The sequence below is a fragment of the Hemitrygon akajei genome, chromosome 14 (genome assembly GCF_048418815.1).
Source record: "Hemitrygon akajei chromosome 14, sHemAka1.3, whole genome shotgun sequence".
Classification (NCBI taxonomy): domain Eukaryota; kingdom Metazoa; phylum Chordata; class Chondrichthyes; order Myliobatiformes; family Dasyatidae; genus Hemitrygon; species Hemitrygon akajei.
Window position 1 is genome coordinate 11988946 of NC_133137.1, and position 18396 is coordinate 12007341.

General features: G+C 42.0%; 1 long non-coding RNA gene across 1 annotated transcript in view; it reads left to right on the forward strand.

The window, feature by feature from the left end:
- The window catches only part of LOC140738961 (uncharacterized), a 29919-nt gene extending 12169 nt beyond the window's left edge, over positions 1–17750 (forward strand). The window contains exons 2-3 of the long non-coding RNA XR_012101491.1: positions 16816–16990; positions 17655–17750. This is a non-coding gene — a long non-coding RNA (uncharacterized lncRNA). The remainder of the gene's footprint in view (positions 1–16815; positions 16991–17654) is intronic.
- Positions 17751–18396: the final 646 nt, after the last annotated feature.

Here is an 18396-nt window from a genome sequence, read left to right on the forward strand (position 1 = left end):
TTTCCGCCAGCTGGACCCATGAGTGGCCACCCTGGTCAGGCCCAGGAGCAAGCCCACCAGTAAATCCATATGTGACCCACCCGCTTCCTTACTGTGCAGGAGCATGGGTATGAGATGTAACCAGACCTGCTGGACATGTCCCGCACCCCTGCTTTGCATAACATTTCTGTACATTAGTTTCTTCTATCTGTTCCCATTGACATACAAACACTGCAGTTTCTCCTAACCTTTCCTAATCATGTCACTGATGTTCCCTTCTCTCCCATGCACTGCCACTTTATGCCTACACTCCAGATCTCATAACTACTCTGACACAGTCACTATGCTATTGTGTTTGCGTATGTCCTGCTGCTACCTGAAAGAATTCCTTTTGCCAAGAGTCTCTTTGTCACTTCATAATTTCCTGTCAGTCACCTTAGGCACGGATACTCCTGCACAAAGAGTCACTTTACATCCATAAATAAGTCTAAGTATATAAGCTAATCTTATGACCACACTCAATACTTGTGCATTATGTTTTACAGAATGCTCTTATAATTATAGTGTTTTTTTGTGCTGCATCGAGTCTGGAGTAACAATAATTTTGTTCTCCTTTACTCTAGTGTACTGAAAAATGGCAATAAACAATCTTGAATCTTGAATCCTGTATCCCTCCCATCTTCTCTGAAACCTAAATCTAGCTTGTTTTCCTCACTTACCCAAATCTGACAAAAAATCTTGGAGCTTAAAGGTGAAATCTGTTTCTCTTTCTACAGATTCTAACTGACCTCCTGTCTTTATTTTCAGTTTCTGGCATCTCCATTTAAAAAAAAATTTCATTCAGGTATAAGATATTATTTTAATCATATTTGATTTTCAGCCCAGCGACCACTTAGAAAAACTTTGTAAAGAGCTAGTTATAACTATGCTTGAAGAACAGAGTGCTTGAAGAAGTCAGCTCTGTCCATGCTCTCTGGGCAATGTTGGGTATTAATTGGCATGCAGTGAGGTTGTGGCAATGCTGGAATTGATTTGAGGTCTTCAGTTCTCATTTCAAGAGAACTAGAATATAAAAGCAAGGGTATAATGCTGAGGCTTTAGTCAGACTGCACTTGGACGTATTGCAAGCAATTTTGGGCCCAGAATCGAAGAAAAGATGTGCTGGAATTGGAAAGTGTCCAGAAGAGACTCACAAAAGTGATCCTGGAAATGTTAGGGTTAACTGATGAGCTCTTGAAGGCTCTGTACCCATACTCACTGGAGTTTAGTGTGGTTTTGTGTAGGTCTTGTAGCTTTAGTTTTTGGTCTTGTTTGTCTGGTGGGATTGGAGCTCCTTTCCGGGGAACGCGCTAAGATGGTAGCGCGATATTAATACGCAGCAGCCCCTCCGGACTCTGGATTGGGGATTGCCAAACGTTACGTGGATTTTCTGGTGTAGTCTGTTTTGTCGTGTGTTCTTGTGATATCATTCTGGAGGAACAGTGTCTCATTTTTTAACTGCATTGCATTTGTGGTTTTTAAATGACAATAAACTGAATCTGAATCTGATGAGGGATCTCAATGATGCCTATAGAATATTGAAAGGCCTAGATAGACTGAATGTGGAGAGGATGTTTCCTATAGTGGGGTAGGCCAGAGGGCTTCTCTGAATGCAAGGATGTCCCTTTAGAACAGAGATAAGGAGGAATTTCTTTAGTTAGAGGATGCTGAATCTGTGGAGTTCGTTGCCACAGACAGTACTGCAGATCAATTCATTATTTAAAGCAAAGGTTGATAGGTTCTTGATTAGTAAGGGCACGAACATTTCAAAGTTCAAAGTGTTCCAGGTACATTTATTATCGAAGTACGTATCAGTTATACAACCCTGAGATTTGTCTGCTTACGAAACAAGAATCCTATTTAAAAAATACTAAGACCCAATGTGCAGCGAGAGGGAAAAACACACAAATTATACAAGCAATCAAAGCAAGCAACAGCATTCAGATCCAAAGTGAGTCCAAAGCTCCGAAGCCGGGAGGAGCCAGAGCCGGCCCATAGCCTCAACCTCAGTTCATCACGCAGTGAGGAAACTCGTAGCGGAATTCGCAGACGTGAAGCAGGAAATTGCCTCAGCCTCAGCACTGCAGAGAGCAGAGCAGCCGGCCCGACCCTTGCCTCCGGTCTCGACACCCTGAGCAGGCTGCAAAGAGACGAGCAATCATCTCATCCACACTGCAGTTGTCTTGAGGGCAGTGTGTGGTAGGAGTGATGCTCCGGGCATGCCGGAAGGATCGGACTGGGCGGGCCCCTCTCTCGGCCAGCCAGGCAAGGTCTTGATGCTTGGTGAGGTCTGGCAATAAGGCATTCTGCCACAAAGCCATCCCTTTAGTAGCTGAGCTTCTTGAAGTTTAAAGTTAAAACCTAGTATTAGTAGCTCTAAACAGTTTAGATCTTGTGGAAGACAGTTTAAATCTGGAGCACACAACATTGTAATATTTAATTAACCACCCCCTTCCTGCTCCAAATTCTACTCCATAATTAAAACGGAAGCAGATGAGGTGTGAAGTCACGGTTTATTTTAAGCTTCCTTCAGCCAGTCCAAACTTCCAGCCTTGCTTTTAGGAGAGGGAGAGGGGAGCGAATATTTTTTAAAAATAGCCTTTTGTTACTTATACATTAAGTCTGGCCATCAGGAATGTTATTGAGGATGAGAAACAAGGAGATAAAAGAGGGATTCTTCATGAAAAATAACTGATCTTTTTGTTCAGCTGCTTCGGAGTGAACCTTGGTGAAGGGTTAAGTGTTAACCTGTATTTTCTCCTTCCAGATGCAAAGTTATATACCTCTAGCACTCGCTCTTTCGTTCAACATTATTCTCTTTTGAAACATTGATCTTATGACGAAATCCTTCATATTAAAGGGATCGTACCATTTGACACTCTACATGATTAGATTAATGACTTCCTGTTCCTTTCCTTAGATCCCTGCTAAGAGCTATTAATTCTGGAAGTCATCAAAGACCACTTGGAAGCAGGTTCAAAATGGTAAACGTTTGATAAGTTGGGCGGGAAGCTTCATCTTATTTTTCGTTTACCTGGAGACGTGCAGTTGCAGCATATTTAATGGCCTAAAAGCTGGGGCTGATTCCCAGTTGCATTTCAGCTGGTTGTACACGTATCTTTTATTGCTTGTCAATTACCTTGTTGTTTGTAAAATCAGAAGAATCTGAAACTACGCAGCAGGCCTGTCAGCATCTGAAGATAGGACACTAATAGGATTATCTCATCTTTTCACTTGATTGATGTTGGCAGACCTTCTGTGCATTTTCTGGCTCAGAACTTAAACATGTGCAGATTTATCTTGCTCCCAGACACCGAGGGGAAGCTAAGGGATTCCACCATTTTGAACCTTTAGCTGGAATTGACTGAACCAGCGTAAAGGTTTGGTGACTTTAGATAGGCACTGCATCTTGAAAAAACTGAGTTTCCATAACTTTTTGCGCGGGTTTAAAATCATTAAAATTGTGAAGCTGAACGGAGTCTTCAACGCTGGTCGTGAGCCAAAATAAGCTAATTACCACAGCAAGGGTCCTCTAATTGTTCCAGTTTGCAGAATTACAGCCTTAAACTCTGAGTTAGACCCAAGGACACCCACAACCAGAAGTGTTTTGCAAGTTTTAAAGGCAAGTGATTCTGCAGATGCTGAAACTCCAGAGCAACACGCACAAAATGCTGAAAGAACTCAGCTGGTCAGGCAGCATCTATGGAGAGGAATAAACGGTAAATATTTTGGGCTGGGGCTTTTCATCAGGGTTTTATATTTTATAACATATAAAATGTATTTTAAAACATATTTTAAAATGTCATTAACATCTGTTGACTAATGAAACTACGTAATTAGTATGGTCCTGTTGTTTGGATTGCCCAAGTTTTAAGGAAAAACTCCAAAGAGAATGATGTGCAATTGAGATACTTTTGGATAGAAGTTCTGGAGTTCAGGACAGAGGCCACTGTTGGCACAGGTGCTAAAGATGGGACAGTTAAAACCTGGCTGGAACATCCACAAAATGCTGCAAGAACTCAGCAGTTCTGGCAGCATCTATGAAAGTGAATAAATGGTTGACGTTCCAGGCTGAGAATCTTCATTGGAACTGGACAGGAAAGGGGGAAGAAGCCTGAGTAAGAGGGTGGGGGGGAGGGGAAGGAGTACAAGCTCGAAGGTGATGCGTGAAGCCAGGTGGATGGGAAGCCCTGCTGGGTTTCTCCAGCATTTTGTGTGTGTGTGTGTGTGTGTTGCTCGGGAAGGTAGGTGTGTGGGGGAGGGAAAGCTAGGAGGGGCTATGTGGAAAAGGTAAATGGCTGAAGAAGAAAGAATCTGATAGACCAGGAGAGTGTATTTCTGGAAATCTGATCATCTGGCTGTCCTCCTCCTCCCTGGATGTAGTAAAGAGCAAGGTGCCAGGTGTAAGTACAACAAAGACGATCACAGGAGGCAGATGAGCAGCTACAGGACTGCCCTGAGTCAGTGTTGTACACTGACCGTGTACTAGGCCGTGTTCAAGCTCTCATCAGAGGATCTCAAATAATATGCCACGGCTGTCACAAAGTTTATAAAGACCCTCATAGTCTTTCTCAACCAGAAGACCTGGATAGACCAAGAGATTTGAAACCGGTCGAGGGTTAGATTAGTGGCAATCAGGACTGCGATGCAGGGAAGTGAAAGTGGTCCAGGTGCGACTGAAAGTCCATCTTGCATGCAAAGTGGGAATCACAGACTAAACGTAAATCACAGAGGGATGCTTGACAACTGTGGTGGAGTTTGACTGCCATCATGTCTGACAAATCAAAACCAAGTAACATAAATGATAACAAAGTTCATCCAGGGCTTCTGGTTGGTTGCAATGCCTATAAGGAAATTAAACTTGAGGTGGTATATGGCAACATATACATACTTCGATAATATACTTACTTTGAACTCTGAAGTAGATAAAAGAGCAAAAAAAAGTATGGGTGGTGACAATTATGAATCCAAATTAAGTAACAGCTGTAATCAAAAATACAATTATTATTTTTAAATGTATGTTATTTGATACTTTAATGTTGTCTTAGTTTTAATAAATGTTCAACTTCTAGAAGTTTTAATAGCTTGTAATTTACTAACACTTTATATTTATTCCTGGTTGCAAAGCCTAATTAAATATGATAATCGTACCAAAGTGAAATAGGGTTGCTGATTGAATATGACCTTGGCAGTTTATCCAGAGATGCATTGAAACGATTCCTCAGTTTGCAATGTGTATTCCTTTTGCTTATGCACTCTGTGCTTCTTAAATATCCTTTCGCCCTAAGTGCTCACAGTGGCAGTTCTCTGATTTCCTTTTGGTGTTTCAGAACATTATTTCTTTGTAATCAGTAAGTGTAATGAGAACCCACTGCCATTTAAAAAAAAAGTTGGGGAAGTTAGGAAAACACAGAAGCTGGAAGCAATGCTTAATAAATTCATTTGGTTTGCCAGTATTGTGCATTTTTTTCTAAACCCTGAAATGTTATTTGTTATTTCTCTTTAATTCTTTCCTCAGCACAGACTGTCAGTGTACTTACTTATTAGTTTCCATCATGAAATGAATGACTCATGGAAACTCTGGAACATATGTCTTGCGTAGCACATTAATCAAAGTTTATTTTTTCCCCAAGAAGGATTCTCCCTTGATTCAACTGACCACATATGAACAAAGTCTGTTAACTACATTCAAAATCTTCAACATTTAACAAGCTCTTTGAGTAAATCAACAGCGAGATTATGACAGGAAAGTGCTCCATCTTGAATAAAAATTAATTGAATGCCAATATTATATAAGAATTGCATTTCAATAAAACTTTAAAGCTTATCCCACTGACATCTCAACTGTTGCAAGATTGAGCTTAAGCAAATTTTAAACGTATTTTAACTCTATTACCCAAGAGCGAAAATTATCCCTAATATTTTTCATTTATTTCTGTAAGAAGATAAGGTATACAGGTAGAGTTGGATCGACTGATACTTGGTTTTGCTAGGATTGTAGTAAAGCTTCAGACAAGAAGTTGCATTAACCCTTGGAATGCTGGGAAATTTAAGGACATTTTTGCCGATCTGGGTCAACAAGATTTTATGGATCACTTCATGTAATATGATGTCTATTGTTATACCTAGTTTATACATTTAACAATAGTATTATCTGACAGAGAAAGTTTAAAAAAATTCAGTGGTCAAAGCAACCTCACCATGTCCAGACAAGTAGGTGTGGGTAATAAATGGCAGCTTTGTGAACAATACCCACACAACACAAAATAAGGAGCTAAACAAGCAACTACATTAAGCTAAAATATAATTTTAAATAGCAACTGATTAATTTTAATCTGAGTACCTAATGAAATATTTTCCCTCTATTTCTTATCTGCATACTGCCAATTTTCTCCTGCTTCATCTTAAATATTATGTTCCATCCAATATATACTGTTTATTATTTTTCAGATGTAATAGTTATCCCTCGTTTTTATATTCTGTTGTTTCCTCTATTCATTTCACGTAAGAACCAAAGAATGTAAGAAATCGGACCGTTTGTCTCATCGAGCCTGCTTCGCCACTCAGAATCGTGGCTGATGTGGCCACTGAAAAGGTGGAAAAGGTCAGGGTGTCGGGGCCAGAGGGGAAGAATGGGCTGGTGTTCAGCTCTCCGCTCGTGAGGTTCACTCATCTCTGCGCTGAACTGAGGCCGTGGCTCGTGACTAACAGAGCCCCGGATCAGCTGTGACTGTGAACTCACTTTCATGATCTGCTTACTGGTACTGTTTGCACAATTCGTTATTCTTTCTGCACTTTGGGTGTTTGATGGTATTTCTTTAATGGGTTCTGTTGGGTTTCTTTGTTTGTCTGTGAAGAGATGATTCTCAAGGTTGATTAAAAAATGTACTTTAGAACTTTCAACTTTGGACAGCCACACCTACCTGCTTTTCTCCATAACTCTTAATTCCTCTGCAATGTAAATATCTATCTAACTATATCTTAAATATAATTAATGAGGCATCCTCTACAATTTCTCTAGGCAGAGATTTCCACAGACGTGTGCTCAAATGACACTGTGACTCTTATTGAAGGCGAGTTGAAAATGTTTCTAACTTCATACACAGAACCTGCATGAGGAATCCTGACATGGATAAACTGTTCACTCCACATGTCAATGAAAATCATGTTATATGACGGCTATATAGATAGATAGAATCAGAATCAGGTTTATTATCACTGGCATGTATTGTGGAATTTATTAACTTAGCAGCAGCAGTGCAATGCAATACATGATATAGAAGAAAAAAACAATAAATAAGTAAATCAATTACAGTATACATATATTGAATAGATTAAAAATCATGCAAAAAATCAATTAATTTATGTTTAAAAAGTGGGGTGGTGTCGAAGGGTTCAATGTCCATTTAGGAATCGGATTGCAGAGGGGAAGAAGCTGTTCGTGGATCTGTGCCTTCAGGCTTCTGTACCTCCTACCTGATGGTAACAGTGAGAAAAGGGCATGCCCTGGGTGCTGCAGGTCCTTAATAATGGACGCTGCCTTTCTGAGACACCGCTCCCTGAAGATGTGCTGGGTTACTTGGTAGGCTAAAACCCATGATGGAGCTGACTAGATTTACAACCTTCTGCAGCTTCTTTCGGTCCTGTTCAGTAGCTGCCCCCCCCCCCCCCCCCAAATACCAGACAGTCATGCAGCCATTCAGAATGCTCTCCACGGTACATCTATAGAAATTTTTGAGTGTATTTGTTGACATACCAAATCACTTCAAACTCCTAATGAAGTATAATTGCTGCCTTGCCTTAATACTGCATCAATGTGTTGGGACCAGCTTAGATCCTCAGAGATCTTGACACCCAGGAACTTGAAACTGCTCACCCTCTCCACTTCTGATCCCTCTATGAGGATCGGTATGTGTTCCTTCATCTTACCCTTCCTGAAGTCCACAATCAGCTCTTTTGTCTTACACTCTTGTTGAGTGCAAGGTTGTTGCTGTGACACCACTCTATTAGTTTACATATCTTGCTCCTATATGCCCTCTCTTCACCATCTAAGATTCTACCAACAATGGTATCATCAGCAAATTTAGAGATGGTATATGAGTTATGCCTAGCCACACAGTTATGGGTATAGAGAAAGTAGAGCAGTCGGCTAAGCACACGCCCCTAAGGTGTGCCAGTGTTGATCGTCAGCAAGGAGATGTTATCACCAATCCGCACAGATTGTCGTCTTCCGGTTAAGAAGTCGAGGATCCAATTGCAGAGGGAGGTACAGAGGCCCAGGTTCTGTAACTTCTCAATCAGGATTGTGGGAATGATGGTATTAAATGCTGAGCTATAGTCGATGAACAGCATCCTGACGTAGGTGTTTGTGTTGTCCAGGTGGTCTAAAGCCGTGTGGAGAGCCATTGAGATTGTGTCTGCCGTTGACCTATTGTGGCGATAAGCAAACTGCAATGGGTCTAGGTCCTTGCTGATGCAGGAGTTCAGTCTAGTCATGACCAATCTCTCAAAGCATTTCATTTCTGTAGATGTGAATGCTACCAGGCGATAGTCATTAAGGCAGCCCACATTATTCTTCTTGGGCTCTGGTATAATTGTTGCCTTTTTGAAGCAAGTGGGAACTTCTGCCTGTAGTAGTGAGAGGTTGAAAATGTCCTTGAATACTCTGCTAGTTGGTTGGCACAGGTTTTCAGAGCCTTATCTGGTACTCCATCGGGACCTTCCGCTTTGTGAGGGTTCACTCTCTTTGAAGACGGCCTAACATCGGCCTCTGAGACAGAGATCACAGGGTCATTGGGTGCAGCAGGGAACTTCACAGCTGTAGTTATGTTCTCCCTTTCAAAGCGGGCACGGAGGGCATTGAGTTCATCTGGTAGTGAAGCATCGCTGCCATTCATGCTATTGGGTTTCACTTTGTTGGCAGTGATGTCTTGCAAACCCTGCCAGAGTTGCCGTGCATCTGATAGCACCTCCAACCTCATTCAAAATTGTCTCTTCACCCTTGAACTAGCCCTCCATATCTCATACCTGGTTTTCTGGTACAGGCCTGGGTCGCCAGACTCGAATGCCACAGATCTAGCCTTCAGCAGACGACGTACCTCCTGGTTCATCCACGGCTTTTGGTTTGGGAACGTACAGCAAGCCTTTGTGGGCACACACTCATCCACACAGGTTTTAATGAAGTCCGTAACATCTGCAGCAAACTCCCCCAAAACGATGGTGATGGCATTAGGGTGCGCTGTTTCATGCATATTAATCCCATTGCTCAGCTCATCTAAAGCCTGATTGACATTGGCCTAAGGTGGAATGTATATTGCTACCAAAATGATCCTAGAGATCTCCCGTGGTAGGTAAAAAGGATAGCACTTAACTGCCAGATATTCCAGGTCTGGTGAGCAGAGTTGGGATAGCACTAATATATTTGTGCACCAAGAAGAGTTGATCATGAGGCATAATCCCCCAACTCTGCTTTTGAGAGACTCTATAGATCTATTCTGACAGTATATGGTAAACCCGTCGATCTGAATCGCTGCATCCGGTATGGAAGGGGTTAACCAGGATTCCGTGAAACAAAGGACACATGTGGTCCTAATGTCCCTCTGATTCAGCCCCCTAGCTCTGAGATCATCGATTTTATTCACCAGAGGCTGCTCGCTTGCCAGCAAGATAGTCATTATTGAGAGTTTAAAACCCCGTTTCCTTAAACGCACATGTATCCCTGACCTGCAGCCAAGCTTCCTGTATGGAACCTACGAGGATGCATCCCTCCACAGTCAGCGTTGTTTCCAACGGTTTTAACAGTTTGTTTAAACACATTAAGACATCTTTGTTGACTGTACTGACTCGGAAGCAGTTGTGCTTTTTAGCTGTATCAGGCTGAAAGGAGACTATTTAGTCGTATCCTTTGAGAGTTCAGCTGCTACACGAGTCACCCCTAGGTGCCCCGGAAGTAGTGTGTATTACTGATCCCAAAGGAAATGTCACAGTAGCATTACAAGTGCACAGGTATAAATATTAGAAGAAAAGGAAGGAAGAATAAAAAGTAAGTTACCTCAAACAATCTAACAAGAGGGGGTCATCACTTCCCTGGCTATAGATTGACTCATTATAGAGCCTAATGGTCGAGGGTAAGAACGACCTCATATAGCGCTCTTTGGAGCAGCACAGTTGTTTCAAAAGTGCTCCTCTGTTCAGCCAAGGTGGCAAACTGAGGGTGGGAAACATTGTCCAGAATTGACAGGATTTTCCGTGGGGTGCTTTGTTCTACCACAGCCTCCAGTGTGTCCAGTTTGACCCCTGTAACAGAGCCAGCCTTTCTAATCAGTTTATTGAGCCTGTTGGCATCACCCATGTAGCACTAGAATGGGAAGTTCGGAACATGAGCAGGTTACTTTTCCGAAATATTTTTTTCCCAGTTCTTTGTTAGCTACTGCAGTAATTTTCAAATCAGAGTTCTGGATTCTGAAAATTGATACGGTCATGTTGCAAGTGTGCAAGATGCACACAAGACGCCATTCATTTATTTTTCTCTCCTTCCCAAAGCTTAATGGAAACTAGTGAGGAAAATCTCCATTGCATTCTCAGTGGGTTGCATTCAACAGGAAACATTAACACATTTTATTGATGGGATAAACTTGCCCATATTTTAGAATCAACTAAATTGATAGTATTTTGGTAACTCTCAGCAACTTGTTTTCTGGAATGGCTTCTTATCTGAATCACAATAAGATGCATTGAATATAGGAGCAACAAAGGATCACACTGCATTTATAACTTGGTACCTGAGTCTGGATCATGGCTCTGAAATAAGTGACGTATTTCCCAGTTCCGATTATACTAATTAACTTTTCAGATTGTGCAGGCTGGATTGCATTCCCAATACAGTAGATTCTGGTTAATTGGGCCTTTGATTAATTGGGGCAGCTGCATATGTGGGAACTCTTAACAGAACAAAAACTAACTGAGAAAATAGCCAGGATTTCCTATGTTTATCTGGGACACTATGTCACTTAATTGGGACAGGAGACTGTTGCCGAATAATTTCTAACTAGCGTCAGTCACATGCACTTATGTGACACTACACCGTGCTTAGGGCAAGCAGTTTTTAAATAGTGTCAGTCGTGTATGCTTGTGTTAAGTTATTCATTTGGGCCAGTCAGTGCCCAATTAAAAAGCAGTGATTTTTGACACCATGCAGGATGGCAACTAAAGCTGTCCATTATCTGCACTAGGTTTCTGCACTGATTTTGTTCATTTACAGTTAATCAATAGAGCACAGCACCACACACTGGATGATTTCCTCCGTCAATAACTATTAGGAACTAATACACAGTTTTCTTGTACTTTAGTAATATAGGTAGTGTTCTACCTATATAATGAAGGGTTTCGGCCCGAAACGTCGTCACTACCTCCTCCCATAGATGCTGTCTGGCCTGCTGAGTTCAGCCAGCACTTTGTGTTTTTAGGTAGTGTTCTAATTTGTTCTGTATTTCATTTAACTACAGAACTTGTTACTCAGTTAAACAATAGTTTGTCTTTTATAAACTATATCCACGAAACTTCGGCTAATTGGGACAGCTGCTTAATTGGGCGAAAATGTATTGGTCCCGATGTGTTCCGTTAACGGGAATCCACTGTAGTTGCTCCCATCTGATTCTGTCAGAATCAAGTTTGTTGTTTGCTGTTACTATGCACTTTTACATCTCCGTGTTTCCAACCTTTTGGAGATTACATTATAATCGGTAACTATCGTAGGCTGTAAATCATGAAACAATCTGACTGCTGTATAAGCACTGCTTTGTGGATTGTGTTGCATTCTCTATCTGCATTCCTGGGTACATAATTTGATGCAGTTCTTCCCAACTCCCATCCCATCCCCAACCCTTCATTTATTTCATCTGTCTTGTACCCGAAGCACCACTTTTCAACCTTCGTTATGTTCTGGGCTGGTGAAATGATGAATGATGAAGCCCGGGCTTCAGATGTGCATTATGGCTTTGGATTAACGTGCCCTCTTCAGAGTGCCACCTCAGTTGTACCTTTCCCTTTCCTCTACAAAAGGTAACACTGATGAAATCAAGTGTCCACTTATTAACAATAAGAGTGTTCTGTAAACTTCTGAAGCAAGTATATCTCTCAGTTCTTTCCAGAATCTTAAGATATTCCAAAATTCTTTATAATCACTTTACTGTCTCGAGTGTGGCCATTGTTATGGGTTAGGAAACACCTCTTGCCCATCTTGCAACACCTTACGAATTAGCAAAAGACGGCCATCTATTTCACCGATCTTGGAAAAGGGATAAGAGGGAGCAGAGCTCTAAGGGATTGTGTGAATTGTAAAAGAAAGAGTCAGCAAGGAATCAAATATTACTGCTTTTTACTGTCTGTTCAATGGTACTTCGTTCCTCAGAGGCACAGGCTTACCATGCAGACTTGCTAAAGCAATGGCATGGCCTAGTTTAACCGGGATTACAAATAGCAGCTGCATTGCAACTGGATGCTAAATTCAAATCACTTAACCCAAACACTTACAATTACATAACAACTCGTGCAATGTGGCAAATATTGAAGGGTAAATGTTTGTGCGATTTCACTGCTCTTCCTTTAAGTAACGGTGTGGGATCCTCTACATTCATCCTAGAGAGCAAATGCGGCCCAAATGAATGTCTTATCCAAAAGGTAGTCCACTCATTAAGAGCACTTTTCACAACAGCCTGATGGGCCAGCCTTGTTTATGTGACCATCTCTGGCTGGAGTGAGTCTTGAACTTACAACCTTTTGACAGCACAATTACTCCAAGCTGTGGTTACTGTATATTCTGTTCTGTTTATCATAGCTGTCACTAAAGATATATTTTTTTCAAATGATTTAAGTGCTAATATTTTGGTAATCTATTGCACACATGAAATAATATACCAGATAAAAATGTCCTGAAAGAGTGTCCATTACCCTAGTGAAGTGATTAACTTTCATGTAATTTATCCAGTGGCCTCTCCTGTTCCACAGTTTTTTCTGTTCAGATTAGCTCTGGCTGCAATTTGCAAGACAATCTTCAGTGCATCCTCAACAAAATACAAAGAGAAAGGGAGCTTAAGGGAAAATGGATATTGCTGGAAAGAATCAGGCTGCTTTATGAATTGTGTGGTATCATAGTTATAATATAGATGGCCGCTAGTGTAGTGGCATCTACACTGGACGAGGAGACTGGTACCAGATTCGAATCTGGCTGGCTCTTTGCCCATGTTCCATCCTGCTGATCGTCAAGCTAGCAACTTGGCCTCATAAAAAAAAAACCAAAGAGATGATAAAGAAGCGTCAGGGTTGCTACCTGGTGCGCCACGAGGCACAGAAAGGAGTAACAGCAACAATGGTTACAATATGTGGGACAAATGGATAGAATTGGGTCTGGTTGTTATTCGCCTTTGTCCTCTCTTGAGATTGCCTGACTTGCACAGTCACTGAGATTGCGTAATAAAAGTACGACAACAAAACCTGGCTCTGGTCGTTGGCAGTTACACAAGTACAAATCTGTGTGCCTATTACTCCGGAGGAGCCAAGGAACATTGCGTTCTACAATATCTAGGTTGGACTGAATGTGATTCAGTATAGGTTGAGCTTCTTCTCTTCATTAACTACCTCAGGCCATAATGTAATTACGATGTTTACAACATCCAATTTAACTATCAATCAAATTATTTTTTTTAGATTAGCTAATTTTTTTGTAATTCGGCTAGGTGGTTCCAAAAAAATAATTTGGCTGGAAGCATGGACACTTTCTTTTCCAAGTGTTTTAGGACTGTTTCAGCCTCCAAATTAAGTTCAGAGGACCTCAGCATTCAGAAGTAATGTAAATATTGTTGATAAGCATGTGTTTTACAAGTAGATTAAAGGCATTTTTTGCTCAGATGTGAAGAAATCAAAGAATGTGCCTGGCTTTAGTTTCTTTTTGTTCATTGTTCTGTGCCGTGTCGTGTGACATCGGCAATCATTGTCCCATGACCATGATTATTCATGGCAAATTTTTGTATTGAAGTGGTTTGCCATTGCCTTCTTCTGGGCAGTGTTGTTACAAGATGGTTGACCCCAGCCATTATCAATACGCTTCAGGGATTATCTGCCTGGCGTCCATGGTCACATAACCAGAACGTGTAATATACACCAGTTCTCATACGGCCATCCACCACCTACTCCCATAAAGACTAGCTTTATTTGTCATGCGTACATCAAGAGATGCGCCATTTGCATCAAGTCAAATCAGCAATGATCGTTCTGTGTAGCCTGCAAGTGTTTCCAGGCTTCAGGCAGCAACGTAACATGTCCTCAACTCACTAACCATAACCTTGTACGCCTTTGGAACTAGGAGGAATCTGGAGCACCCAGAGGAAACAGGAAGAGCATGCACACTCCTTACAGACAGCGGTGGGAGCTGAGCTCTGATGTAATGGCATTACTCTAACCTCTCCACTACCATACCTCCCATTGGCTCCTCAGCTCACTCACGTCCGCAGTTCAGCCCATTGTAACTCAGCTGAGTGCTTGGAAGAGCTAGTCAGCTAGAGCCGCTGCCCTACTCTCTCTCTCTCTCTCCCTGATGCTCTGCAAATCTGCCCTCTTTCAATATAGGACCATTTCCCTTTTTGGTAGTTATGATCGAAGCCTCTTCTACCAGCCTTTCAGGCAGTACATTCCTGATAATAATGATTCTTGGAGAAAAATGTCCTTGTCTTTCACCTATCCTTTTGTTTGGCAATTATTATAAAGTTCTTTCTTTTATAATAATACGAAATATCACAATATAAATCTGTCAACTGGAGTATTCATTTCCTTTGAAGGAGGTGATCTGTAGAGCTGAGCACTGGTATTCTTCCAAATTCAATCCAGATTTAATGATAAAAGAAAGGCAAATTAATGTGGAGCCTCTACACAGCACTTGGGCAAAATTCAGGCAAGGTTCTTGCACCTCACCGCAGCAGAAGCAGGCTTTGTACTCTCTTACGGGGCTGCTCACCAATGCCTCATTCCCCATTCCCTCCTCCACCTTGCCAGGAACTAAAAGGAAGATATTGACAACTCAGTGCCTACTGAGTTGTAGAGGGGGTAAGGTAATGTTATCGCAGGACCAGTACTTTGCCAGTGCAGTGGGTCTGTTGCATGTAAGGGAGTCAGGGTGATTGGTGGTAAGCACCATCCATAAGGGACAGGATTTTATCCTGTATTCCTTCAGCGCAAAAGTTCCTTTCTCTCCCCTACATTTCCCTTTTCTTCAGGCAGGTAAAATTGCCAATCCTTGATGTTTGAACTATTTTTCTAAAGGTTGAAATCAGGAACAGAGCTACAAATGGTCCTGGCAATTAATAGATCAGTGGGTAGGTGAGGTGGGACTGGGAACAAGGTGATTCTTAGGGGTGAAGCACACACATTCTTTTGTTCTTTGGGATGTAATACATTTCCAGAATAGCTATTCCACAAAAGCTGTTAAGTGTGAAATAACAAGATTAATGATTTTAATCAATTGATTGTGAAAAGTTAAGAGAACTGTTGCCCAGTACGTCAATCACATAGCTCTTTCTTCAACACTGAGCGATTGAAAAATCAATTGAACACAGATTGAATCGTGTTTGTAACCAATTCAGGATCAGATCATGCCCATCAGGGAAACAAACTGGGCATTCCCTGTCAGGGGTTAGCCTGATGACACTGATGTGATTTCCATTTGAGGGCCACCTTTCCCTGTGCAGCAAGTAACTTGGACAACCTGCTCTCGATCCCACTGCCGCGGACAAGAGAGGTATGAGAATTCCCGGGCCTTCCCAGCCTTTCACTGGATCAATAATGTATTCCCACCCTGCTGACCACAAGTAGAACCCTCCTCCCTCTCTTCCTCTTCAGTGAGTACTCAGATTTCTCTGCCCCCCCACATCCTAATGTGCCACCCCCAATCCCTCGTGACCCTATTGATCACTGTCCCCATCCCAAGCTCTCAATCAGGCCAATTGCCCGTGCCTTGCATTGGGAGAGGAGGATGAGATGATGCAGCATGCAATGCTCATCTTGTAGTAAACCTTGGTTCACTGGTACGGAAACCAGTGTGGTCTTACCACTGTCATGTTAACCCCCTCTAGGATACATTGAATTCTTAGGCTTGTGGTTCCTTTCCTTTCAGAGTTCACTTGTTTTTTTGTCTCTTCCCATTCTGGAAAAGGGAATGTTGCACATCAGTGGAAATGAAGATGTAGCTTGATCTGTTCATGTTTGGAATGGTTCTGAGAGCGGACTGTGGCCAAGGTTTTCTGCCCTGCACCGAATCAGCCACTGCCCCCGACGCAATTCTGCCCAAGTGGTGGAGGGAAGCAGGGATGTAAATTTCACCACAGGTACTGAAAGTATATAGATCGCATACAGGGATATAGTCTCCACCTGTGCTACTGAGGATACGGATAGGTGCCTCCATATCCTCAATGGCCATTTTTAAATCGTTCCCAATGCTTCGAGCTGTAGGAAAAAATGTTGAGTTCCATCCCATCTTCGAGGAGTTGTTTAGAAGTGCAGAGGTAGCAGAAACATGGAACATACTGCACAACAATGTAACACAGGACCGGGCTGCACGGCTCACTATATCTGTGCCAGCAACGCTATTCCCACTAATTCCATCTGCCGGCATAAGGTTGGTAACCCTTTATTCCCTACCCAAATGCCTCTGAAATGTTACCATCACATCTGATTCCGCCACCACACCGACCAGTACATTCCAGGTACCTACCGTTCTCCGTTAAAATCTTGCCCATTTATCTCCTTTAGGCGTTCACTCTCTCACCTCAATTGCCCGCCTTCCAGTACTTGACGATTCTACCTTGAGACAAAGACTCTTTCTACGTTATCAGTTCCTCTCCTAATTTCGTATACTTCGAAGCTGCCCCTCAGATTCCGGCGCTCCAACGGAAACAATCAAAAGTTTATCCAACCTCTCGATTCTGTGAGTATCTCTAATCTTAATAAGCATAATAAGCTGGTAAGGAAGGCGGGCTCTGTCGTGGGCAAAGTACTGGAGAGTTTAACATCGGTAGCTGAGCGAAGGGCGCTGAGTAGGCTACGGTCAATTATAGATAACTCTGAACATCCTCTACATAGCACCATCCAGAGACAGAGAAGCAGTTTCAGCGACAGGTTACTATCAATGCAATGCTCCTCAGACAGGATGAAGAGGTCAATACTCCCCAATGCCATTAGGCTTTACAATTCTACCGCCAGGACTTAAGAACTTTTTAAAAGCTATTATTAATGCTTTTTGAGATAGTGATTTAGATGCATATCATATTTTTTACTGAGTTAAGTATTGTATGTAATTAGTTTTGCTACAACAAGTGTATGGGACATTGGAAAAAAAGTTGAATTTCCCCATGGGGATGAATAAAGTATCTATCTATCTAATCCGGTGGACCTCATCTGCATGAGCATCTCCACATTCTTCCTGGCACATAGTGACCAGAAACGCAGACGGTACTCCAGATGTGACCTGATGAAAGTTGGGTACAACTTCAGACTTAACTTTCCAGACTTCAGTACTCAACACCCCAAATGGTGGAAGCAAATATGCCATATACCTTTACCGCCCTACTGACTTGTGTTACCACTTCCAGGGAGTTATGGATTTCCAACCGAAGATCCCCCGCCCATGCCAGAAACACCAGGAAACGGCAGGAGCTGAGTGCCTGCAACTTTAACGGGTGACGCAGGTAACGTGACTGTTGGATGTGGGGAGGACCTGACTAATTGTGGTTAGAGCTGTTTGTATGTGGTTGGTTGAACCATAAGATCTGTTTCTTTGTTGTGATCACTGAGGAACTGCTGGCACCAGTCTGATTAAAATAGCTTTTGTCGAACTTCGTCCCATTGACTCACCCTGCTTACATGGTTAAGCAAAATATGCTCCTCCAGCCACACGTTCTGTGTTTAGCATTCCAAATACCCAGCTCTGTTGAGAGCCACAAAACTGGTGATGATGTTGTCTTTATTGCTGCATTCAAAAATGCTTCTCTTGTTAGCTATTTTCTTTTTGTGAAGAAAATACACGGGACTTCTTCATGTGAGATATCCAACAATTTATAGCTGGAGCCATCACAAAGTCAAAGATCTGACATTGAACTCGGGTAAGCCTCGGTTACTCCAGGGGGCAGCTGATAGGAACCAAGTCAGGCAAGCCCAGAGTGCAAAGTCGATTTTATTATCAAAATATATATATATGTCACCAAATACTACCTAGAGAAAATCTGCAAATGCTGGAAATACAAGCAACACAAACAATTCCAGAAAATCGCTAGTTTAATTTTCTTGCAAGCATTCACAGAAATACAAAGAAGTACGATGAAAACTACATACAAA